The sequence below is a fragment of the Micrasema longulum genome, unplaced genomic scaffold (assembly GCF_059751315.1).
Source record: "Micrasema longulum isolate JH-2025_06_02 unplaced genomic scaffold, ASM5975131v1 h1tg001413l, whole genome shotgun sequence".
Taxonomy (NCBI): Eukaryota; Metazoa; Arthropoda; class Insecta; order Trichoptera; family Brachycentridae; genus Micrasema; species Micrasema longulum.
In genome coordinates this window covers 84,428-112,373 of record NW_028278599.1, presented here as the reverse complement: position 1 = coordinate 112,373, position 27,946 = coordinate 84,428, and the positions used below count along the sequence as shown (strand labels likewise).

The following is a 27,946-nucleotide window of genomic DNA, read 5'->3' as shown; positions in this document are numbered from 1 at the left end:
ACAATTCAATACTCCATTAGTCCTGGCTTAGCTGATCAATGTACGCAGAATTTGGTGCACCAATGCAGTGCCCTATGCACCACAGGATTCGGAAAGGGAGATGATGATGATAGTTGATTTCGTGCTTCAGTCTTCGCGTGTGATAATTATTAATCTTTTGAATCCAGAGATATTGTGTTTGTGACTCGGCTCGTAGGAAGGTCACGATGTGTTAAGCCACGGGTCAAAGTTGTCGGGGGAGCCATGCGAATGAACGGTATACCCAGACTAGATAATGGCTAAAGGCTGGCTAAGTATAGCTTTACCTTTCGGATTAGGAAAACCCCTCGTATAAGCGGATGTAGGTATTGCCTGAGTACATTCAGTTAAGTGTCGAATTAATTTATTAGGAAAGCGGCGCCTGAAATATTGTTCCATTATTTACATTTTTACTCCTAACCGCTTTTAAACGAGAGCCGTTTTTGAACAAGTTTGAATTTATATAATTTTTGAAAGTGAGCAATTTTTTTAAATTTTATTATTAATAAAACATATAATACATAAACAATTAAAGTTCCAGGAGCTTAAAAAAAACTCATTTGGGACGGCACATAAAAAGAAAACATTCTTGCGACAATACATAATATCGGTTAATACAATCCAAAATACGATAAATAAAAATAATTCGAAATTAGACTACAATGCTTCGTTGTTTATACAGTGCCCTATGCACCACTGGATGCGGAAAAGGGAATAATGATTATGAATTAAAAATTATCATCATCATTATTTCCGTATCTTAGTATTTTTTTTGTTGCATGAAGTTAAGATAATCAGTCTTACGCTTTAGGAGGCAGTCCAGGGACAATAAAATATTAAAGTACGAAATCATATTTCTAAATATTTAATGTTCCCTGAAACGCTAACTATAAGGGTAAAAGTAAAAAGGGGAAACCTTAATATTGTGTGTAGGTATATATAATAGGTAAAATGGTAATCATAATTAAATTAAGAATCGATGTCAATAATAAATAATAGTTTAAAAATTAATGGGAAAAGCAATAATTATTACAAAACCGCCCATTTTGTGTACTGCCATTCAATCATTAAAAATACTAGTGGCATTGATTGTGGAAATTTTTAGCAAAATTGGAATTCATTCGCTATCTTACTCGAAATTTTCTATTCCGTTATGCTAAATTAGTTGTTTTATGTTATTATTTTAGTCTGTTATGTTTTTACTTTTTTATTTAGCATCTTTTGTAAATAAAATTGTTAAAGTCTTCAATAAAAAAGTAAAACCGGAACGTCACCAAGGATTCGTGTGCATTATAAAATGTCATTTGTTCCATGTGAACTAAAGACAGGGCGCGTAGGATTATTGTTTCCACCAATCATGACAGTTTTAGCAACATTCACAAGAAATTTTATTGTCTTTTTAGTCAACCAATGTTATTGAAGCAAAAAAAAAACCTATGTCAATTGAATTAAGTGCCGTGAAAATTCGAATATTGAGAATATGACCCCAAATGTGCCTAAACGGGCTGATCGGTCACCAAAAAGTAGTATGGCGATAATACTTTACGAAGAAGATTATTCTTATGAAGATATCGCCAACAGGTTGAGTGGCAGAGCCACAAATGACTGGATAAACGAAAACTGCCAAAATAACCTAAAAAAACCCAAAATTAACGAATCAAGATGTTCGCAGAGTCTGCTGCCTGTCTCTACTTGACTGTCGTCAAGCGTCTAAAGAAATTAACACAATCTTGAAGACGTCACTAGTGCAAGTTGCTGACAGAACGATCAGGATGAAACTTTGTGAAAATAGTTTGCATGCGAGAATTCCTTGAACGAAGACATATTTTAATCAAAAACAGAGATGAAATCGTCTGGACTGAGCTTCCGAACGCATAATTGGACGGAAGATGATTGTGTCAAAGTAATTAAAAGTAACGAAACGAAAATCTGAATGTTTGGTAGTAATGGCGTTAGGTTTTTTCGTCGTCGACTGGGCGAAGAATTGTTGTCTGAGTTCACCACGGCAACAATGAATCAACCTTCAAAGTGCACGGTATGGGCCAGCATAGCAAAGCATGGCGTTGGATGTTGAGGGTAATATCAACGCTAAAAAATGTTTAAATTGGGTCGTGAGGCCAAAACTACCTCCCACTATTGGTGATTTGTTCAAAGCGGATTCTAAGTAGTGCATAAAGATTCAGCAGGATGGTTCGCCATGTCACTCCGCACGAAACACTCATAAGTAGTTCAGTAACCATCGTATCACCATCCGCCGTGGGCGCGGCAATAGTCTTGACCTCAATTCCATTGAAAATTTGTGGTTGAAATTTAAAATGGTGGTGTCGCTTCTGAATCCAAGCAATAAAAGGGAGTTATCGAGGCCATCAATCACGTGTGGTTTAGAGTTATCATACCTGAAGGTTTTTGGCGCTTGATTGACACCATTTCTAAAAAAAATCAAGGCAGTAATAAAATCTAAGAGGAACTCGACAAAATATTAGAAATAAATATTTTACCAAATATTAAACATTGTACCGAAAATCTGTAATAAACCAATATGCCAAAAAGGTTGCGTTACTGTGGCCTTATTCTGTAAGGGATTCGTCCCGTTAATTTATTCATATCGTATGAGAGGGAACGAGAGCAAAATACGATTTTAATTGCGTTAGATTGAGATGGATATATGACGAACGAACGAACTTACGAAATGAAATTTAGTCCCAATAAGCCTGCTGATTCATTCTGCTTAACATTTTTGTAAATTTTGATATTAGATCCAATCATAATCATGCTAATATGTAATTGAAAAATTTGGAAGTGCGAATGTGTGGACATTTTTAGCTGTGATTACAATTTAACCAAAAGGTTCCACAATAGGGTATTTTTACAAGTCGAGAATAACGTTAAAAATATATTATATGTTCAGAGCGATTTTTTACGATTCTAATGGTAGGTATATAAAACAATGCATTGAAAACAAGTTTTCTATTATAATTTTCTGGTTTACAAATAAGTACACACAAAATGGCTCGCAGTTGGCATCATGTCATTTTGACGTCACCGTGACCGTTTACTGAGCTTCTAATAAACATTGCTTACAAGTTTGGCGACAATACATCATACGTGCCGTTTGTCCCACATGACGCGAAACATCTAGTTTTCGAGTAATGTAAAACATAAAAATTTTAAACCTTTGTGGAAAATTTATCTGACGTCGCACAGAAAAAAATAATACGGTCAGTTACCATTTTATTTTTTTGCGTATTTAAAAATCAAAAGTTTGAAAAACGCGGAGAGATCTTTTTATTTCATTAATGTCATTAAAGTTTCAATCTAACCCTTGTTTATTTTCAGTGGAATAAATAATAATTGCTAGGTTGATTGGTAAATTCTTTGCAGAATTTGATTTACAATTTTTAAATGTGAAACAAAGACGTATGCCATGCACGGTATAAAAGTGCAAATAAATGTTTTAAGGGAAATTATTATTATAATATCCAATGTAAGGCAATGTGAAATTTAAAAAATCTGGAAATGGAATCGAAATACGAATCGTATTTTATTGGGTACATTGAAAATATAAACGATTTTCCAATCGGCCGTTTTTTTTAATTAAACTGTAATCAAATTATTTTGTTATTATATAGACGCAATAAATGACCAGAAGCATTTTAATTAAAATACCGCAGGCATTGATTGTGCCGTTGCGGTTAGGAAAAGCGGTCGATGCAAATATTTATCAGTCTTTTGTTACAAACACCAAAATTACCCAGGTCAAGCTTTTATCAAATAAATTAAATTCATCCATGATTAAAACATATCCGAATTGTTGCAGATTAGTTACCTTTTAAATTATACTACCAAGCATGGTAAATATCGTAAATATAATCGGGTTGTGGTCCTGTGGCTAGTGTCTTGGACTCACGGACCAAAGATCTGTGATCTGTTCGAATCCCACTCTACCCCAACTTGATTCCATTTTCTAATAGTGAGTTATTTAAAACTCGTTGACAATGGCCCTCAAAACTAAATGTTTGGGTAAATCATAAGAACGAAAATATTTCTATTTTTTAAATTTAAAAAAAAAACAAAAACATACAGCGTGAAAAGTGATCAATTAGATTACCATATCCCGTTGTCAAAAATGTTGTCCAACTTGGTTCCGATATCCTTCCTGCTGTGATAGTATTCACAATTTGCTTACGTTTAAATATTCATATTTCTTCAAATATATCATCTGCTGTCTTTTGTTAAGTGGCAGAGTTATAACCTTTTTTGATATGTAATTATTTGAATAGATTAACATGTGCACAGCCTAAAAAGCCATTTCAAAGCCACTCAAAAGAATTTAATATAAAATGTGTAAAATGTTTATGAAAATCACCTCAAGGACGCTGTACAGCAAATAAATATCCCAGCACGTCTTGCAGCTACAGAGCGCATGGACGGTTGGGATTCTAGTTCGTCGTAACCAATTATAGTTATGATTGATAGGAGCCAGATTACAGCACGTCTTGCAGCTACACAGCGCATTGACAGTTTAAAATCTTGCTCCTATTCACATTTTTCATTTTATTTTATTTGATAATGAAGTTTAGAGTTTAAATGATATTTTAAAACACGAAAAAAAAAACAAATTTACAAAAATAGAAGTTTGATTACAACAAGTCTTGCAGCTACTGAGCGCATGGATGGTTGGAATTCTAGACCCCATTTACTAAATCTAGATATTTGAAAGTTGATAACATTTACCTATTGAAGCTAGATTACTGATCAAATACAAAAATAAAAATTAATTAAAATTCATTCATTTTTGTTGATTAATTTAATAAATAAATATTTTCGTTTCGTTATTTTATATTTAACGCATTATTCCTAGTTGTGTTAAACGATTTTGTTTTTTTAAACTTAATTTTGAATGATTTTTTTTCTCTTAATACGTACTTCTAAGAACGTCTTCTGTGTTTACAAAAAAATATCAAGATCGAAAAATATTGACGATCTAAATATGGAATATTTCAAATCTCTGTTCAATTGTTTGTTCATCAGTAAAGAAAACCTCATCGAAAAGAAAACACGATAGACTAGGCATTTACAAGGCTTATAACGTGCCATTGGCTGCTATAAATGACTACTTTACTCTGTAACTGTACAACATTTACCATTCTTCCCAATATTTGTCCATCGCTATTTGTTTCAGTCACCCTGTGTTTTTATTAATCATAAAATCACGTTTTTTGCCGTAAATAAGTTAGATTTTTTTTTTCACTTACTTGCGCTTGGAGTAACACAAAAAATATTTAAATATTTCTCCATGTTTATATAATTGGTTTTAAAAAACGAAGTTCATCTTTAGAAGAAATGACAAAAAACCTAGTTAAAATACGCTTCAAAAGAACCAGGGCCATAACTAAAGGTAGTCGTGCGGTTTCCTCAAATGAAGACAATATTTGCCCAAAGACAAATAAATTACGAATTATTCTACAAATAAATTCCAGTTGAAGTAAGAAAGTAGATCTTTGGAATCGGAAAAAGTCAGATGGGTGGTACAAAGAAAAAGAATTTGAGGCTGCCTTCAATAATCAATCAATAAATGTTTATTTTTGATTAATTTAATTTAAGTATACGACACATTCATAATATACCATTACTGACATCTATTTACTTCGTTAGACTACCACCATCAAAGTAATTATGAAGTCGTTCAATTTGAAGAGTTTATATTTTCCATCATAAAAGCTCACGGTCATGTGGAAACTTATTGTAGTATGGTTAAAATTCAACAGATGGCAGTGCAAGCACTTTTTAAAAACATCCTGCTTCAAAACGAGGATAATTTAAATACATGTATTTAAATTTTTGATTGATTCGTTGGAGATGTGCGGCTTTCAGAATTTTCTGTTTCAACGTTTTGTAAAGGACGATCTGTCACGGTAGCAGGAGCATAATCGATGTCACTAAATGCATTTCGATTGCATGGCCATATTCCTGGTTTTTAAAAGTCACTGACTGCATTTCAAAAGATATTTGTGTCTTTAAACTTCCTGTTCTTGATTTTTCTGCAATTGATTACGTTTATTTAATAAACTTGAGTAAAATAAATGAAACACCACTTATTTGATTTATTTGTGATAATACTCTTTTGCAAGCTATTGCCGATCATTCTGATTTAGAAAAAGTCGTACTTCCCGAAATTAGTAAATATCTTGTCATACTCGAGCTACAGAAAGATTCGTCAAAATCGTAACTGAAGCCTCGGTTGCTATTTGTGAACCCATGAGACGTGATGGTTTGATCAAAACAATTTTCAAATCAAGGAATATCATGCCTGTATTTGAGACAAAAAACAACACAAAACTGGGTAATTTAGAAATTTGTGCCTACTTTTTATAGCTATATTTATTAAAAGTTATATATTTATATAAACTAGTACTTTTATTTCATTTTAAAATAGTATATGTAATGTTTTAAATACAATGAAAGTATTGTTGCTTTAAAAATATGAGTTTTTATTTCGTTTTCTGTAATTTGAAATATTTCCGAAATACTTATTTAAAAAAAAAATTGACTCCTTTGTGGCCATACTTATAGTAAAAATATCAAAATGATAACTACGCGTTTCAGATTGTGTGTTTAAAAATCATCTTTTCCGAATATGGCCATTTCGAAAATCTCAAAAAAAAGAAAACGATCCAGCCTAGTGTACATTCTTGTCAAACGACAAATATGATTCACTGTTGGTAGTGATGCGCTAAACCGATTTTTTGTAAATTTATTGGTTTTTATTTTTATTTAATAATGAACAGTAAATATAAAAGGGAAAATAATGAAACTCACTAAATCGCGAAACCGGCTTGTCAGCAGATTTCTTATTTTTCCTTTACAAAGAAAAACGTAAGAGAAATTATATAAATTTAAAAAGTATTATAAAAATTATTAAGAACTAAAAGCATACGTATTTCTTACACAAAATTTATTTACAAAAAATTAAATAGATGACTGTTAACATGAAATAATAATCAATATAAAGACTTGTTACATATTAGCCATTTAATTATTTTTTTATTAAAAGTTTTGTCAACATTTCCTTTTAAGATCAGCTTTGGAATCTTATTAAAAATTTAAGGAATTGTATAATAAAGTGTTCTTTGACCATACTTGTTTACAAACCTTGGTACTACAAGCCTTTACTTAGCTTAGATAGAAAGACTATTAGCGCAATCTAGTAGTAATTTTCGGAAATATTCAATTCATTCGCTTTTTCCGGTTTATTCGCTTTGCCTGGGTCTCCCCTAATTATGTTTATTTATCATTATCATTCCCTTTCCGCACCTAATGGTGCATACGGCCCTGCATTGGTATACCAATTGCAGCGCATCTTGATCACGATTGTTACATGAAAGTAAGATGATCAGTCTTACGTTTCAGGTACCGGGTAAATAAATATTTCATATTAACCAGGAATCGGGAATCAAACCCGAGACCTTTTACATGGTAGGCAAAGGCGCTTACCATTACACCACGATTTTTTAATTTTTTTTTTTTAATGGGGATACAGTAATACATGTAACAAAAATATAACAAATAAAATACACAGAGAATAAAACCAATGACAGATATCCACAGAAATACATTAAATACACGTACAATACATACTAGTGTGTTTGTGCGAGTGTAAGTGAGTGAGAGGGTGGGTGAGTGGGTGTTATATTGGAATGAGGGTGAAAATGTGTGTAAATATTATTGCACAAGTGTCGAAAATATAAAATAATAAGAATTAGAGATAAAATAAAATAAAATAAAATGAGACTTTTTTATTGAAACTAAGTATAAGACAAAAAAGTATGTTTTAAGACTCGCATTTTAAATGTTATTTTTTTACAATCAAATGGATCAATAAAGGGAAAGAGAGTTCTGGGCATAGTTCGTAAGAACTGCTGATTCCTACTATATTTATTAATTTTTCTTATTTGGCAAAGGTTTTCTTAAAAATTATTTTCGAAACAAAAGACTAACATGTCACGAAACCGATGAAACCTTTAATTGATTATTCCAAGTGTGTGAACTCGAGTATTACGCGTCTTTTATTTTCCATCAAGGTTTTTCACTTACAAACTTAAATATTTTCTCTAATATTATATAACACCGCCCTCCCTTCGTCTGCATCAGGAGCGTTTGGTAACAGTCTTATTCTGTTAACGAGCCATTGCACACAGCAGCGCGTACTCGACAAATTACTTCGAGTTTAATTTAATTAAATCTTCTCAATATGTCCCTGTGTTTTTTAGAGGTAAATTTTATATTTTTTAAATTTATTTGCATATATTTTTAAAACTTTACATACCTATAGCAAATTCCTACATGCGTTCATTTCTAATTATCATGTGTGGGTTTTTTTTGTCAAAAAACATTAAAAAGAAAGAGAAAGAAGGAAAATACATTAAAAATAAAAACATTTTTATACATGGATATGGTTTTCTACTGTTGGCCTCGTGGTGTAGTAGTCAGCGCGTGTTTCTACCATGCAAGAGGTATCGGGTTCGATTACCGATACGGTTGACATAAAATATATATTTGGAGAGGTGTTTTTACACTAGAATATTTCATAGTCCTTGGACTGACACCTGAAGCATAAGACTGATCATCTTGTCTGTATGTAACAAAAATGATCAAGATGCGCTGCGATTTGTATATTAATACAGTGCCCTATAAACTATTAGGTGCGGAAAAGGGAATGATGAAGAATTTGTGGGGCTTATGATATGTCAAATGCCACACTTTCAAATCATTCCTTTCTAAAAAACCGCTGTCTAGGAAAAATATTTTTCTATTTGAATTATCGTTAATAACATGGAATTAAATTAAATTACATTTCTTGTAATGGTTTCTCGAATTATTAAAACATTTTTATGGATTTTCGCAATTTTATAGAATTTAGAAACATTACAAAAATTATTTTGTTTGCCGTAAAATTAATGAATGTATGATGAATCATTTACACTATTGTATTTTTACTGTTCGTATTTTGCCTGTATGTTTACGAATATTTTATTAATTTCAACAACTAAATCCACACTTCTGAATGTCTACGAGTTTCGCTTATATCGGTAATCTTCGGGTGAATTCGGAAGTTAAAACTAAGTTTTAAGAAATTAAAAAGTTATCGGTGAATATACACAGAACAGATCATTTTAAAACTGTAAAATAATAAATTATCTACAAGTTGGGCGTTTTTCTTTTGATTCAATGTCTAGATTTATATTAATTTAATAATATTATAATAATAAAACAAACACTAAAGATGTTTTGCGACCATGAACTTACCTTGTTATTTTTAAATGGAAATAAAAAAACGGTAACATTTTTATTTTTTGCCACGTAACTGTTTTCACTTTTTCTTTTACCTTTTAAAAAAATACATACCCACACTAATATTTGCTATTCCTCCAAAAAACATCATTGTGCTTCGAAAAGTACTTACAATTTCAGTTACGATTAAACATTTATGTAACAACAAAATTTTGTGTATATTTAAAATTTTGTAGACAAGAACTAGATTGAAATTGGACAACAGAGATGGAAAACATCTTATAAAATGGAATATGGAATTTTAGGCATATTTAAAGCTTTTGACCTGTCATTGATTGGTTTGAGTGTTCACTTCACACACTGTAACATTTACCATTCTGTCTATGTTTGAACATCTATATTCCTTCAAATCTTCCATCTATTGATCTTTAAAGAATAAAGGAACATAAATGTTTATTAGGAGTAAATGTTACACATGTGTATAGTGGCCACTTAAATCAACCAACGACAGATCATAAGCCCTGAAAATGCCTAGACTTACGCATTCCCTTCTGTAAAATGTTCTTTATCTCTGTTGTTTTGCCTCCTGCGACGAACAAAAATGAATTAAAAGAGGGTGAGTGCCGGGAACAGGGTGAACGGTGCATTGAAATCTACCCTGGCAAACAAATGTTTGTCGCAGCAGGCAAAATCAGCCGTTCACAATGGAGTTCTGGTGCGAAGCATGGACTTGGAAAAATAATTATGAAAGTTGCTTAAATGCTGCTGTAATTCGATCTCTCAGGCAACTGTGTGGTAAGACGATGTATGATAAATGCACAAATGTCGAGATCCGTGCACTATCTAATGCTGAGAGAAGCATTATTGACAAAATTAATAAGGGGGTGCTACGTTGGTTTGAACATGTAGAGCGAATGGACAGCAAAAGAATGAAAGGATCTACGATGTGAATGTTGATAGATGCAGAAAACGAGGAAGACCGAGAAAAATATGGCACGATCAAATCCTACAAATACTTGAAGATGGACATGTCACAAGAGTAAAAATAATCGGCGTGCGTACATGATAAGATGTATGAATGTAGAGGAAGCAAGGTATGTACGCAAAGACATAGCGGTATGGCGTTTTATCCTCTCTGCTTATCACTACGGGGAAACGGCGGGATGATGTGTTGTTTTTGTATCTCTGTTGTAAGAATATTATAAAAAAAATATTATTTCCATCTTTAAGTCCAATAATTATGGCATTCAGTCGTTTTTTACATTATTAACGATCTTAATTATTTTTAAGTAATGTTAACACATTTTTTTTATCAAACAATAAAAAATCCATCAGGCTGATTTGTGCAATATTAAATGTGACTCTTACTATTTTTTGCTCGCGCACATCTATATCCTTGCAATTTGTTTTTTCTTCTAGGTTAAAGTGTACCTTTTTTATTGTATATCTTGTCAACGTGTAATTTTTAAAATATTATTTATTTCTTAAAAAATAATTAAACATTTGCGTTTTCACGATTTATCTAAATATTACGATTTCGGGGCCACTTTCGACGATTTGTAAATACCTAACTCACTATTGGAAAATGGTAATCAAGTTGGTGTAGAGTGGGGCTCGAACCTCGAACCTCTGATTCGTGAGTACGCATCACTAGCCACGAAACCACGACCCGATTTCTCATTAAGATTACACTATTTTGTTTCAATTAAATATACTTAAATTTTCTGTCGAAAGACAATTTCGTATTTTGTACCTGAACTGAACTGTAATGATACACGAAGAGAGACTGTTCGATTCATTACAGGGACGATCAAGCAGGCTAAGTTATTCAATGGTGGTATCTAGCTCCTTTTGTTTTTTGTGTCCAACTTTAACGATTTTTTATTTTTATTTTTTATTATTTGTTAATGTAATATTTCTAGAATTATTTTGTTTATTCTGATTCTGCTTTATTTTTATTATTGTAAGTCTACGGTGAAAAATGTTGAAGTCAACGGAATATAATTTAAAGATAAATGTATTCGATAAAACCTTGCACAAAACAAAAGCAAGGTACAAATAATTAGCAACTACAAAAAAAATATAAAAAATTCGTATTTTTCGTTTTTACTTTATTACAAATATTTTATTTTTTTAATCCACCATCAAAAGGTACATCGTTTAAATTGTCTCACTAAATTTTTAAAAAAATGTTTATCAAATATCACCGGCGCAATCACAATATACACAGTTAAAATTGCAAAATTTTAAAACAGTATAATTTCACGAAAATCAACAAATAAAATCATATAAGATATATTAATTAGCGAAAATTTACTAATTTGCTTTCCTTCCATACTTCTATTTGCTTTATATATATCTTGTTATTTTGATGTATTTTCATTATGTATTTTTGTATTATTCAATTTAGTACTCACTGTTCTTTGGCACATTAATTATTACTATCTTTTCTTACTGTAATATAGATAAGAGTGAGTTTCCGCACAATGGAGTGCACCGTGGAGTTTTTGTCCCAACACTTATTATGTATGGAAGTGAAACTGGCAGAGGAAGGATGAAAGCCGAATGAACGCGGTTAAAATGAGATATCTTAGACGAATGTGTGGGAAATCAATGTATGACAGGATTACAAATGATGAAATAAGGCGAGAGTGTAAATCTGAAGCAAGTATAATTGATACGATTAAGAAAGGGTCTCTGAGATGGTTTGGTCACGGATAACGAATGGACGACGAAAGAATGGTAAATCAAGTATATATGGCGAAAATTAACGGTAACGTAAGACGAGGACAACCAAGGAAGACGTGACATGATCAGATAAACCAAAATCTTAAGTTTGGTAATTTCAAAAGTAGACAGAACCGAAGGGTATGTATGACAAGATGTATGAATGTGCAAGAAGCTAGGAATATATGCCAGGATAGACGTGCGTGGCGGTCCATTCTCTCTGCCTACCCCTACAGAGAAATGGCGTGATGGTAGTCGTAGTAGTTGTAGTAATAGAGTTTCTAGAAACCATATCTCAATTAGACGTAGTTATGCAGAAAGCATCCAATCCTTACAATGCTAAAAATAAGTTTAATGCCGGCATTGATAGCATACTACGACATCTGTATGTGCTGAAAACGTCCAAGCTCCAAGTGCTATACTTTTTTGCAAATTAAAGAATTTTTAAAAAACATGAAAAAAAAGAGCCGCTTAATTGGAAAATAAAGTATAGCACTTGGAGTTTCTACGTTTTCAGCACATAAATATATGATAGTATATTATCGAATCCGGCACAACTCATTTTAGAAATTCTGATGGTTGGATGCTTTCTGTATAACTACGTCCAATTATCATTTTTCACATTCATATTTTTTTTTTAAAGAAATATTTGCGTTCTTATGATTTACCAACAGTTTTACATTAAAACAGGGACGAGTTTGAATTTGAGTATCGTCTATTGTCTTGTTAACCTTAATTATAAGTTAAGGAATGGCTATCTATCTTTGTTTAGTTTTTTTATATTTCACTTTTTGTGCTGTTACATGTTCACTTAATTGCCATACTTACGAGTTCTTTGCTCAATGTATTATTATTGCATTTTTAAAAAATATTTTTTATTATTAACTTTTTAAAATTATTCTTATGTTGTTGAAATTCCATTAGTCGGTGCGTTTTGAAGCTGCAAGACTTTTTGTGATGTTAGCTATCATATTATTTTTATCATATTATGTAAATGTTATCAACTATCAAATATCTAAATTTAGTAAATGGGGTCTAGAATTTCAACCGTCCATGCGCTCAGTAGCTGCAAGACTTGTTGCTATCTAACTTCTAATTTTATAAATTTGCTTTTTATTTCGTTTTTAAAATATCACTTTAACTCTAAACTTCATTGTAAACCAAAAAAAATTAACAATAAAAATGTAAATAGGGGCTAGATTTCTTACTGTCCATGCGCTCTGTAGCTGCAAGACGTTCTGTTATCTAGCCCATATATATCATAATTGGAGACGAGGAACTAGAATCCCAACCATCCATCCGCTCTGTAGCTGCAAGACGTGTTGGGATATTTATTTATTGTACAGCGCCCTTGCGGTGATTTTCACAAAAATGGGGCTAAATAAATTGTCCAAACATTATTATTATTACCCAAATATTTCATTTTTCCGGCCATTTTCGACGAGTTGTAAATAACTCACTATTAGAAAATAGAAATAAATTTGGAGTAGAGTTGGATTTGAACCACGGAGCATTGGTCCGTGAGTCCGAGACACTAGCTACAGGACCAAAACCCGATTTTTGATCGATTTCAATGATACTATTTGTATATTTAATTATGAATGAATCTAAATTTGTATAATTTATATTTTAATATTTATATCAGACTATTTTTTTCTGATATAAGTTTTCTTTGGAATTTTATTATTTATTATTTGTACCTTGTTTTTCTGGATTGTTATTCTTTTGCATGACATGTCATTATAATTTTATTTTATTATGCATTTTTTATTGTTAATTTATTATGGCTTGACACAGGCACAGCCTACTAAGTCTTAATAAGTTCATCAATATTTAAACGAGTGTAAAATTTAATGAATAAATAAATAATTTATGTATGTTTTAAACACTAGCGGGATGGTAAATTTTACGCAATGTCTCAGGTTATTAGCCCTATGATTGCCTAGATTTTTTCATATTCCCTTATAAATATTCTGCATATCTTTTTGAACTGCATTCTTTATTCTGCCAGGACACGTAAATTAAATCATTAGTATGCTGTATATTTTATATCTTATTTTAATATAGATTATTTTAATACTCGTACCTTATAACATTGTAAGCGAGTTAAATTCAGCTGAGAACTATTGCGAACCGTGCCCGCGTCCCCTATCCCCACCTTACACCCTTTCATCCCCTTGTTTACCGATTTATTCGTAAAAAAAATTTTTTTTTTCCATAATTGCAATGATTTTATATTTTATAGATTTTATTATAAGACAAAATATTTTACAAACCATATGATACATGTGGCCAAGCAGTTGGCGAAAAACGAATAAACATAAAATATTAAATTTGTTGCAATTTGATTTGAACATACTCAAAACATTGTTGAATTAACTCTTGGTAATAGAAGAAGTATAAAAAAACGGAAAATTGTTTACAGGCGTTGCCTAGTAGGTGAATTGGTTCAGCCGGATGAATCTCACCCACATGATGAAGATTTCAGCTCTTTTACTTCACAAAAGTCAACAGATGGAAGAGTTGAGGAAATGTGGATGTTCAAACATAGGCAGCATGGTAAATGTTACATAGTGTGTATGACAACCAATGACAGGTCATAAGCCCTGTAAATATCTATGCTCCCAAATTCCCCTTCTCAAAAATATTTTCCATCTCTGTTGCAACAAATTTTAATATGAACAACTCCCTAGGGAGAAAATCCAGCCAGTCTGCAAGCATTTGGACATACTCAAAACATTGTTGAAATATAAAATACTTCAAATAAAGCGATAAATTGCATTTTTTCGTGTGATGATGCATTTATGTGATAGTCAATAATATATTTTTTTTAAAACCACGGAATAATTTGAAAAAATCAGCATCATGTAAACATTTTACTGAAAATAAAAAACACTTTTTTGACAAGTTTAAGGGTGTTTTACCACCGCATTTCCTACGTCTACTACCTTGCCGCCACGTTTATAATTTGAACCTAATATAATTTTCGCGATGTTTTCTAGATGATTTAATGGTTGCTAGTTTAACGTTAGATAAAAAACTGCTTATATAGTACAATACAATTTATCAAAATCAAACCGAATCGTAATTTCTAAAAAACAGCACCTCTGATATTGTTGGTTCTTTACACCAACAAATGACCAGGATATGCAAAGAAGAGAAATGTCCAACTGAACTGAGTGGATAAGGAGATTGCAGCGTCGTTTAAAAAGGGTGAAAAATTGAATTGTAACTATCATGACATTATTTAACTTTTCGAACCATTAAAGGAACTCGCCATATAATATTATAAATATATATATATACATATATATATTTATAAATATAAATACAATATATTTGTGCTTGTAATTTTTTTATAAACCTTATTAATTTTTAGTTATATTCGTCAGCTGTTGTTAAGGTTACTTCCTAATCAGGACTTATATATAGTTTAAGTCCTAATAATGAGGAAGTAACCTTGAAACTGGTCTACAACTGCAATGAGTCTATACCTTAAACGATGTAGTACGTATTCAGAATAATATTATTACGGAAAATACACTCTCATCTCATATGCAGAGGATATCACGAATATAGTGATATTTGAATGTACTTTTGTTTTTATTTATTATTTGCTGACAAAACGTTAAGGTCTCCAAGAATCTGTACTTTAAGGGATAAAACACAACCATTTTTTGTAATTTTAAAGTAAAAAATGTAAAAATTATCACTATAATTAGTCCATTTTCGACGTATATATTTTTTTCAAAGCTGATAAAAATCTTTGTGTGAATGCAAAAAACGTAATTACTGACAGACGCGCTATTTTATTACGTACTTTTATTATTAAAACAATAATTGTTTTACATTGAACGTTCTATATATATTGATATTATCTCATTTGGTTCAAAAGTTAATATGTTTTGGAAATCGCATAATCACTAAATCTTGTTTTCTGAACATTTAGTTCAATGTGACTGGAAAATGCGTCCTATTTTTTAAAAATATTTAATGTTGAAAAGGGTTGCAAAGGTTTATAATTTAGGTTTAAAAAAATTAATATAAATCATAATGTATTCTTTTGTTGGTACTTGCCGAGTTATGACATAAAGTGTTTAAAAAAAACTTAAACCGATCTCATGTAAAGTTAAAGAAAATCACATGCGTCGTTGTTCTACGATCATAACAATATATGAGGGTATTAGGAAGCAAACTTAGAAATCTCCACTAAAAACAGAAAATGAGTTATCGAAGCCAAAATAAACTGTACATAAAAACCTACCTACGTTAATAATGGCATAATTTAAAACCGTCTCTACATCTAACAAAAACGGATTTCAATTATACTTCACACCGCAAACTTAATATTCTCCATTGAGTTGGTGAAGCATAATTATAAATCTCCCAATCAGCCAATTACACACTAAAATTTCTTCAAAAACAGCATGGTCGCCTAATACATTTGGAAGTTGGTTGTGATTTTTTGAGAGCGAATTTTTAGTTGAAATATTATAAAATTAAGACGTTTCAATTGCAAAAAAGTTGCAATCAATAAATATGGATGTCCATCTTAGCCATGTGGAAATAAAGTAACGAAAAGTTAATAAAATAAAGAGGTAGGAAATGATAAATATTTTTTATCTTGACTTTTACAAAATACATCATTATTTTACTTTTTAAATAAGAAATATGTCGAAAGCATGTCACAGTATATCATATATTTATTTTTTAATATTTTAATGATAGATATATTAATATAGTTTGTGTTTTTTTTTTCAGGTACAAACCAAAACAAATGCCAAAATATTCCACGTGTGGACAGGCGCCGTAGCGCAGTTGGTTAGACGGCCAACTGTGAAACTGGCGTCGCGGGTTCGATTCCAGCCAGTTGCAAGAAAAAATCCAAGAAAGATTTTTTCTCAATTAATCTGGGTATTGTGGTGTATTTTTCAATACCTCCTTCCACATCCCCTCTATCCCACCTGCTGACAAGGCTCTAAATAGAGGCTTAGCGGGTTATTCCTTTAAAAATATATACGAATGCATTTAAATGTTTTACTAGTTCTTCATGCGGAAAATTAAAAATTGATATTCAAAAACACGGAAATCTTATTAAATCAAAAAAACTATTTATAAAAAGAAAATAAACAATATTTCCTTTGGTACACCCCTGTATTTACAAGAACATGACAAAAGAATTTGACTTGTTAGCTACATATGTTTCATTTAATATTAAGTAGAGATTATTAAAATTTCAATAAGATAAATCACTTAATTATAACTTGATAAAGAAGTAATATTTTATTGTTTATTATAGTTGCGTTATGTGTGCTATGTTATTAGCTGACTCTTATTATTTTATTGTTTAATTTGACAATCTTTTTACATGGAATTTAATATATCTATTTAATTTGTGTGGTTTTTGGTATCATTATTTAATTTTAAGGCCCGAAGAGGCGAAATTTTTAGGTGCCCGAGATTCTAAATAACTGAGGCCCGTAGGGCTGATAAAACGGGGCACCAAAGTTCGAATCCATGTGGCCCGAAGGACCTTATTTTCTGCCATGTAACTGTCGGCAATAGCCGAGTATAATATTATTTTCTTCAAGGTTTGTTGACTTAACAGGTTGTAATTACCTTGTCAAAGGAGGCCTCCTAATAAGTATTGTCAAACGTGAATGTCTACAATTACAAAAAAATATATTTGCATTTCAACAGAGATAGAGGCCTTTTTCAAGAAGGTAATATGTAAGTCAAAGCAAGTAATGCGCTAATGACCTGAAAATGCTGGTTAAAATTACTAATAAAATTCACTCAGCCTACATATCAATATTCACATTTTTTTCAATCCTTCTATGTGTTGATTTTTTAAAAGTACAATACGTGAAATATGTATAGATATGGGTGAAATTCTTAAAAATTATTATTTTTTTATTTGGTTTTAAAATAGGACAGACATTATATTTTATTTAGATTATTTTAAAAACAACAAAACGCCTGAAAATGCTTATCAATTTTTATACTTTTTAGTCTTGTAAATATGATGATCGCTTGAACCAGCCAATGACAGGTCATAAGTCATATCGCAGCAATCAAACAAAGTGTTGCATGAGAAAACCTTGTTATGTAGATAAATACTTTGTTCACTCTATAATTTAGGTGTACAATGCAAGCTGAGGCGATACAGTTGGCTGGGCCACATACTATAGATGTCTCTCTAGAGTGTTGTGTACTTTAGATGCATCAAGGTTTTTAACACTCATAACATGCACTGCTGACGATAATTCTTCTACCTCCACCTTAAAAATACGAAAGGTTGACTTGCGTTGTTATTTCTACTGATTTTTTCGGTAAATCTACAGATTTTTCAATCAATCATCATCATCGTCTAATATGTTACAAGTATCTTATCGGAAGTCTAATTCATGAAACATCTCCCCTCCCACCTGTCTCCTACTGTCACTCCATTTCTTAATAGTGGAGTTTTTTTTAGCTATTAGGTCAAGTTTGGTATCTTTTCATTATAAATTAAGGACCAGAAATTTATTTCTAAAACCATTTTTCAACCAGTCGTAGTAAAAAACGGAAAAAAAATTTAAAAGGTTTTTTTTTATATCTACCTATAACTTTTCAAATATTACGACATTTATCAAACAAAAATAGCTATAGGTAGTCCCATTATTTTTGTTAATAAAAATATAAACTTTTGCAGCATTTTTGAAATGCAAATAGGCTTAAAAAATAAATAAAGCCGCGCGGCTACGTGTGCTACAGTTAAGAAAGTGACGTTAAAAAGTATGATAATCGCAAATAATAAATGACGATATCGTGAAATCCGTTACGTACAACCATTTGGGTGAAGTATTCCTAGACTGTCCGCCTCGTGGTCAGAAGATTTAGGAAATGGCTGGCACCTAAAGCAAAATTATTCATTCAAAATCATTTATCGTAACACTAATAATTCATATTTTGACAACAGCGTTATGTACTGTGCCGAAAACTATTTGTGCATTATATTACCTGTACAATATAAATAAAAAAAACTGTTCTTAGTAAAAAAAAAACTGTAATATGTCTTCCTCGGCAAGGGGTTTCCGGGTACGGAATACATTATAACCAAATCGTGTTCAGTTTTATAATAAAGAAATACTTAATAAATAATAATGTTATGTCCGCTCCACACGTCATAAATTTGCTTTTTTAAAAATTTAATTGTATCAATACGGCGAATAGCTATTATTTAAACATTTGCGTACATTGTAAATAGCGCGAATAATCTAATTTATTTGAGATTTTATACATTCAGGTATGTAGGATTAATGACAGGTTTTTAATTATTTGATTTAGATATTTGGCAAAATGCTGAAGATAATGTCGAAAACCAGAGCAAGATCGAACAAGTAGTAAACCCTTAAAAAGCTATTTTTATTTGATCACGGAAAACTGAGGAAAGGAACTCTCCACTCAATACATTTCAGTGAAATTTAAAATAAAATCTTCCAGTTCTAAAGTTACGAAAATAACTGAAATTACAATAACTTTACTATCCGTCATTCGATTTCGTTCCGGTTTTCGACTACCGTCGTATCTTTTTAACCTTATTTTTAACGAATTATCTTACAAGTTTAAAAATAATATTTTCCATACAAATTATCCTTGCTTGATCGAAAGCATAATAGAATTTTTAGATAGGTAGTATTTTCTACGCAGACACGGGAATCAAACTTCGGAGGGTAGAATGCCATTTTTCAGGACTGAAAAATTTCGGGTCTTATAACTTCTTTTCAGTAAAATATTTTTTCATGCGACATGCACGATTGGATCAGAAAAGTGAGTTTTATTATAAAAAGGTTTTAACTGGGGATTCCAGATCAACTTACAAGTAAAAGATATGGGTGTTTCCACTCTTAAAGTTAGCTGTTATTAGTATTAATTAAAATAAGTAAAAATTTGGAAATCGCGTAAAATAAAACAATACAAAAAACTATTTTGCAACTGATAATTGAAACTGATTAAAATTCAAAACATACATTTTGTTGTAACTGTGCCTTGCTCGACTGCGGCGCGGTACAAATAAGTTTATGGGTGAAACTCGACATCTCTGAATAAACATGGTCAAACAACTAGTTAAATTACATCTTTGGCTTCATCCTCCGCTGCTCTCCGGCTCCAGTCAAAAAATTGTCCGAAGCTTCGCCTTGCAGACTCAAGCTTCACCCCGTCTGGACTTGGCCGAAAGCGCCTCAGTTTGCCAGACCGTTGTGTATGCCGGGTCCCAGACAGGGTGTCGGGAGCATACGGGTGACATAGACTTTTCACCAAAGTGGAATATGGAGAATCTGTCCTTCGCGGGTAGCGACGCAGGCTGGCGCTGAGTAATTCCCGACATCGGGAGTACCCTTTGCCCGAGGGGAAAACAACGAAAAGAAAGGTCGACACCTGGCTCACGGTCCCCGTCCCGCCCCAGGTTTAGGGTTCTGCGTGTCCCAGCAGCGCGCCGTGCCGGCTCGGGATTTATGACCCGAAGACGGGGACGGGAGCGATATTTATATCGGTGATATTTTCGATACTATACACGGGCTCTTCAAGTCCGGGTGCACGCGTCGGCGACAGCCATATAAGATGTTAGACGCCATCCGAGAAGATTTTCATGAGAACATTTTCATTAAAATTTAGGTAGGTACGCTTTGAACTGTGCCCTTTGCGCTATGCACCAGTATTAGGTGCGGACAAGGAATTACGGGAAACCACTCTGGTCGTCTGTTCCCAGGAACCGCCACGGAGAGTACATCCAATGAGCAGTTGTCCTGGCTGCTAAATATAAGAGTAGCGCAGGACCGAGATGCTTTCACTGTAGTGATCGCTAAGATCGGCAACGGCAGGACCTGACAAGGTATCGCAAAAAGAAGAACGAATGATAATGATGACGTTTTCATTTTTCAGTCTCGTGGAGTATTTGGTTCTAGATATTTTTAATGTACAAATACAATGAATACGCTTATTTCCCGGTGTAAAATTTTAATTTATGTTTAGCCTTTTTCGTTGAATATTATCTTAGTTTAGAATTACAGAATATATTGTTTTTTTATTTTTTATTTTACTATTTTACGCCCATGGGGCATTCACAAAAAAATATAAAGATAATTATGTAGATTTATAATTAAATGCAAGTACTTAAATTGTTAGTTAAATACAAACTAAAAACTGCATTTTATATATTTTTTATGTATTGTATAAGAACATAAAAGTACATTTCAGTAATAGAATAACAACAAAGGTAATTCATGCAAATTATATAACTGAAAAAGTACATTATATTTTAAGTAATATAAACAACAGCAACTAAAAACAAAACAAATGTGTTACAAACTATTTTTCCATTAATTGTTAATAACAACAAATTAAGTTAAAGACACAATGTTATTGATTGAATCTGGATTCACTTCGTAACACTTCATGATGAAGTATTATAAAATGAAAAACTTTGTTATTATTTCACACGTTTATTTTATTGAAATAACACAATTATAGTTTCGAGAGAGCACTCGTCCTATCGACGCGACGGGACGGGTTATAAAAAAACTTTTTTGGGAGTACTCTCCCAAAACTAAAGTTTTTTATTTTATAGATTTAACTCGTAACACTTATAAAGTTTAAAGTAAAAATAATTATAATTGAAGATACCCAATTAATAAGTTGTTTGTCGAAAGGACGACTCGGGTTGCTTTAGATAACTTTTTCACGCAAACATTTTGACGAAAACGTAAATATTACTTCACTTTCTCCGTGCTACTGGTCTAATCGAAGTAAAACAGTTATAAATGGTAAATTGGGCAAACAAAAACATTGCGAACTGGTAAGACGTAGCAAACTGCAACCTAACTTGCGTATTCACTTCGTGTTATAGAATTAAGAATAGTCCAGAAACCGCATACGCGCATCAAACAGAAGGCGACTCAACTACTCATAAACGAGTAGGTTTACGTTTTGACCAATGAGTTTCATTGTAGACGTTGCTCAGTACGCAACTCCTGATTTGAATTCAACTATGCCGTGTTGTGTCCTATTAAAGTTTAGAAATACTGCTAGGATCTAAAAGAAACAGGATGCAATCACATTTCATCTGTAATTTGCAAATGAATGTGTATATAACAAATGCATTACTTAAAAATTGAATTATTTTTCCATCTGTCAGATTGTCGAAGAAACAAAATGGAAATTTCGTTAGTGTTTCCAGGGTAGAATTTTTTTTACCCTACTTTGATCATCTAATAAAAGAACTAATAAAAATTAGACCTCGGATTTAACAACGCTGTGGGGGATATTTGAACAACAGTATCTTTAAAGCATCACATATTATTTAACATGATATAAAAATATCCGTTTTATGTCAAATAAATTTTGTTTTATATTTTAAGTTCAAAGTTCATTGATTAAATTACTCTTATTAAATGACCCTTTAATTATCTACTCTGTTGTGTCAATCAATGTTTCCGCGTGCACATTAAAATTTTAGAGAAATTAACAGATTACCTTTTTTTTACCTTACATTTGTGTTATGATTTTTTTTTCCCATCAAGCAACATTACCTGGCGACTTCACGAATACGCGCGGCGAAAGTAAGCCGAAGTGGGGGTATTATTGGACACAGTTCGATGTATTCAAATATGATTCTACGCTCCTTCTGGACTATTCTTAATTCCATGTTTCGTGTATTCAAATTGTAATCAAATAATTTCATTAGCAAAGTGGGGACATTGTCGAGTCTTTTTTTAAAATCAAAAACTTTGTTCGAAAAATTGACAAAATTGTAATGTACGAAGCCTATGTAAAAACTAAAATATGTTATATGAAACTACAATGGGGAACAGGAAATCAAAACGACATTAACAGACTACAAAGACAGCAAAATAAAACATTAAAGTTAGTATATTACCTACCCTATCTAACAGCAACTAAAAAACTGTTTAAACAAACAAAGCAATTAAATGTAACTAAACTCTTTAAACAACAATCCTTAAAATTTAACTAAAACTTGAAATAAAATGTTGCTAACATGGACACTGTTAAGTAAATAACAGCATTTATCGATACTATTCCTGGCCGATTACCTTTCGTTCCCATCCTTCCTTTGACCCATCCTTATGGTACCTACCTAACATCAAGATAAAAGATATTCAAAATTAGAAGATTCGGATTAAGAAGAAAAACAAAACAACATTTTTGACTTGACATAAAATCGGATAATAAGTGGTTGGAATCGTCGCGCTTCGTGGAAAATATTTTTATATTTTATGGTTCATTTTGTCATCCAGTGCCAGAAATGGAAGAACATTCAGATCATATTAAAGGTAGGTATCCATTCCATGTTCCTATCTTTTCTCAAATATTTCCAAATCACAAAACTGAATGAAATTCGTTTTTCATTTACAGTCCGCCTTTTCGTTAACATACACAATACGAGAATATCAGAAAAATACCATATATAACCTTCTTAAACGAGACAAGGACAGTCGAGACTAATAAACCATGGGATGAAATTATACAATAAACTACCAGACAAACCTAAGCAAAAAAACTCAGACAACCTTTACAAAAGATGTTAAACATATTATCATTAACAATAGAATGTGAATTTTAAAAGTAAAAATATGTTATCAAATGTATGTAACCCGTCAGGGTTTATCAATGAAATTTTAAAATAAAAAGTAATAAATAAAAATATTTGGTAAATAAAAGGTATAACATGATGAGGTATTTACTTTTATGTCATTATAAAACTTGTTTTTTTTTTTGTCTTTTTAGATATTTGGGATATTCAAATGCTCACAGAAAAAGGATAAAAAAAAAGAATGCATAGAACTGAGCGTCATAAATAAAACCGTAAGTATCGAAAATACGATGAAATTAGTGTTTTATTTATTTAATAAAAAAATATAAAAATATTTTTTATTCTAGTAAAATAGCTTATAGTGCAGAGCCAATCTTTACTATATGAAATAATAAAAAAACATAATTTACATATTATATTTGTTTTTTCTCAGTTTGGTTACAAGAATGAAGTTTTTTTTGAATGTTTTAAAATTCTTGAGTTCATTTGTTTATTTTTTTCACACTAACCAAAGGTTCATATATTTGTCAAATATATTTTTCAATATAGATGAAGCTGTTGAAAATATGGACGTACTCGTTACTGGTATAGACCTTACGATCTGTGACCGGCTGGATTATACAATGACTTTACCTTAGAGTTTAGAGTACAGATGTAAGAGTATAACATTGACCATTCTGCTTATAGCGTGGCATTAGTGGTCCGAGCACTTTTCAGTGGATTTCGACATGTCACAGAAAGGAAAATGACATTTTTTACCCGTAGAAAGGGTATTAATAAGAAAACAGCCAATAATGTGACTATTTCTGCATTATGCTCGTTTTTGTCTGTTCAAAGGAGTTTTTTAAATTTATAGTAGACGAGATTATTAGTTTTTTTCTGTGATTGTATTAAAAATACATTTTACACATAATAAAATTCCAATTTTCTTTAACTGCGATATTATCAAATTGGAAAGAGAATATAAATATTTAGGAATATATTGGTATTTTAAGTGAAATTGTCAAAATCAACCTTTGTGATCGATTGCAGACTCTAGTTAGCACTTTTTATAAGTTATCTTATATTCTGCCTAAAAGTACATAGAAAATTATTTATTTTTCGTTGGTGGAGGCTGTAATAAGATATGGTTTCAAAGCATGGGATCGCTCATCAATCACAAATATAAAAATAATACAAAGTTTACAGTATCGTTAAAAAAATAATCTCTAATTAAATCTACAAAATGAGGAGAAATAAAACTGCACTATATTGATATATTAAGGCGCTGCCGGTTCGAGGAATTCTGTGATTCTGTATCGTTTCAGAACAAAGAAAATGCGATGAATTCACAAATATATTAGAATATTGTTATAATACTAGATTTACACATAATGAAGGTTAAATGATCCCAAAGACATGCAACAAATATGTAAAAAGAACTCTAAAATATGTGGTTAGGGTTGTGTTGAATTTGTTGCCGAACGATCTTAGAAATGACACTACTAAAAGAGCCAAGAGAAAAATAAGAGAAAGGCAATTCGATCAGAATTTTTTGTATGAATAAAATAAAACTTATAGAAATAATGTTTTTCTTTAAATTTTAACATTTTTACTTTCAATTTTGGTATTCCTGTTTTGTATTTATTATACAAATACTGTTATCATATGAACGTAACAATAACAACGAAAACAAGTAGGTATCTAATGAAATAAATAGCCGAAAAAAGCATTTATAAATAAATAAAACCGCTTTAAAATAATAAATAAGCAAGCGAGTGGAAGTTTATAATACAAGAAGTAATAAGTGTATAGAAAAAAGTATATTTTCTTAAGTGATCTGCTTCAAAATATCTGTTTTTGTAAGTGAAATATTTTTTCATTTTAACATTCCTATAACATCACTATGGCTCAAAAAAAAGTCACAAATCTTCCGTCTACACCGCAATCCCGTTTTCGGCTAACCTCGAGGTGAGCAATACTATTGCAAACCTTTAAACAGAAATGCAACGATTAAAATATGGTTATGACGAGCTTAAAGTGTATCTATCTATACAGTGAAAATTTGTGATACTTTGTCAAATCTTTTTCTTGCTACCAGCGGGGTTTCACAGGGATCGCACCGGGGCCCATTATTGTTTTTAATATTTATAAATGATACAGTTGGCATATTTGAAGGAGTCGAAGTATTATTGTTTGCAGGTGACATGAAGATTTTTAGGACTATTAACAATGTTGATGATTGTGCTATATTGCAAAATAATTTAGATAAGTTATATGTATGGTGTTCTATTAACAACCTTCAATTGCATATAAAAAAAATGCCATATCATGAGATTTTTCAGGATAAAAAATCCTTTTTTATTTGACTACTCAATCGGTAACACTGCATTAGATTCAGTTACTGAGATGCGGGATTTGGGTGTGATTTTTGATCAGAATTTGTCTTTTATCAGTCACATTAATGATATAAGTAGTATATCTTTGAAGACGCTTGGGTTTATTTTGCGCATCACTAAGTACTTTAAAAATATAAACACTTTAAAAAATTTATACACCTCCTTGGTGAGAAGCATCTTGGAGTATAATTCTATAATATGGAGCCCTTATTATGCCTCTCACCAAATTACCATAGAAAGAGTTCAGAATAAGTTTTTGAGATATGTTAATTTTAAATTAGGAATACGTAATGAATTTCGTAACTATGATTATGTATTAAATATATTAAATTTGATTAAATTAAGGGACAGGAGAACTATTAATGATTTATGAGTTCTATTTTAAATCGTTAATTCAGTATTGGACAGCCCTGAAATTTTGGCCCTTATTGGTTTTAAAGTACCAGTCAGAGTGACTAGGCTAGTTCAACTTTATCACTGCAACAATCATATCTCAATATATTCTAGCAATTCAGTACTGAATCGTCTACATGCGCTGGGTAATAAACATTCGGATTTAGGTGACATATTTTTATTGAAATTTCCAGCTTATAAACAATTACTTGTAAAACATTTTAGTGTGGAATCAATATTTTAATTATGTTCTTTCTAAGTAAGCATTAAAAAAGTTGTTACTGTATATACTCCACTGTAAATACTTTTGTATGTATGAAATGTAAAAGGTACTTGTACCGTTAATTCTTGAAAAAAATATATAAGTAAAGCTAGTGACTAGAGGACTCAGTTTAAAAAAAAACTTAGTTTGGCCGATAAAACAATTGTAAAATTAACTAATAAAAATATTGAATTGGAGGCCAGAGTAAAAATACAAAAGAAAACCGCACTAGAGACAACATCAAATGTAATATAGAAATTAGAGGATAACAGGAAGTAAAAAACGAAAATTTGAAGGATATTTACTTCTCCAACGATAAAAACTACAATATGTATAGAGGGCGTAGAAGCTGCTTATTGAACAAAGACAAGAAAGGATGATAAATATCCTAAGTCGATCATTACAAAACTCAAAAACAAATTAATGCGAGAAGAGTTTATTAAAGATGAAAAGAAATTTAATGCGAACAAAGATAAGCTCAACTCGTCGAAAATCGGACTGGATAGATCCACACCCATATTTGTCACGGAACACCTAACTTTTCAAGAGAAACGCCTTTAGGTACTATCTCGCGAGACAAACAAGTCAAAATAAACCCTTCAAATTTGTCTGGACGAAGAATGGGAGAGTATTCCGGCGAAAGGATGCTGGGACTCCAATTATTTGGATCGATTCCGAAGAAAAACTTCAGAAACTGTAACAGGTTACCTTTGAGTGCTTTTTTATTTAGGCACATTTTGGAAAATTAAGTTTCATCATACCTGTAATCCCCATAAAAAAGTATATTTTTACTTGCTAATTGTATTATAGGAAACCAAACTTTGTGATTTCATTGAAACGTCACATTTTTATCTGCAATAATTGTTATAGTAGTATAATATTAACTATTTACGAATTTAACAAAACTGCATATTATTTTCATTTCCTTATTTTTAAAAAAAAACTTACCCCAAACTATGCCGTAAAAACTAATATCAATCCAAAAAAACACGATTTTTATGTTTTTGTAAATACTTATACAAAACATCGTTTTATTATTTCTGTCAAATTTATAATGCAGTTTATCATTTATATTTCAATAGCCATATGTAGAAGGCGTCTTTATTCAAGTAAAAACCTAAGCCTAAATAGTCTAAATACTAATTTCAGTCTGATAAAACTACACGTTTTTAATGTTTTTATCTGTAAATTTACAAATCATGGTTTAATTAATTATGTCAAATCGATAAAACAGTTCTTTTATGTTCTAATATTAACACATTATAGAAAACTGCTTTAACAGCA

General features: G+C 31.3%; 1 long non-coding RNA gene across 1 annotated transcript in view; it reads right to left on the bottom strand.

The window, feature by feature from the left end:
• The window catches only part of LOC148275493 (uncharacterized), a 38,526-nt gene extending 10,865 nt beyond the window's left edge, over positions 1-27,661 (bottom strand). Inside the window, exon 1 of the long non-coding RNA XR_015824013.1 lies at positions 27,611-27,661. This is a non-coding gene — a long non-coding RNA (uncharacterized LOC148275493). The remainder of the gene's footprint in view (positions 1-27,610) is intronic.
• Positions 27,662-27,946: the final 285 nt, after the last annotated feature.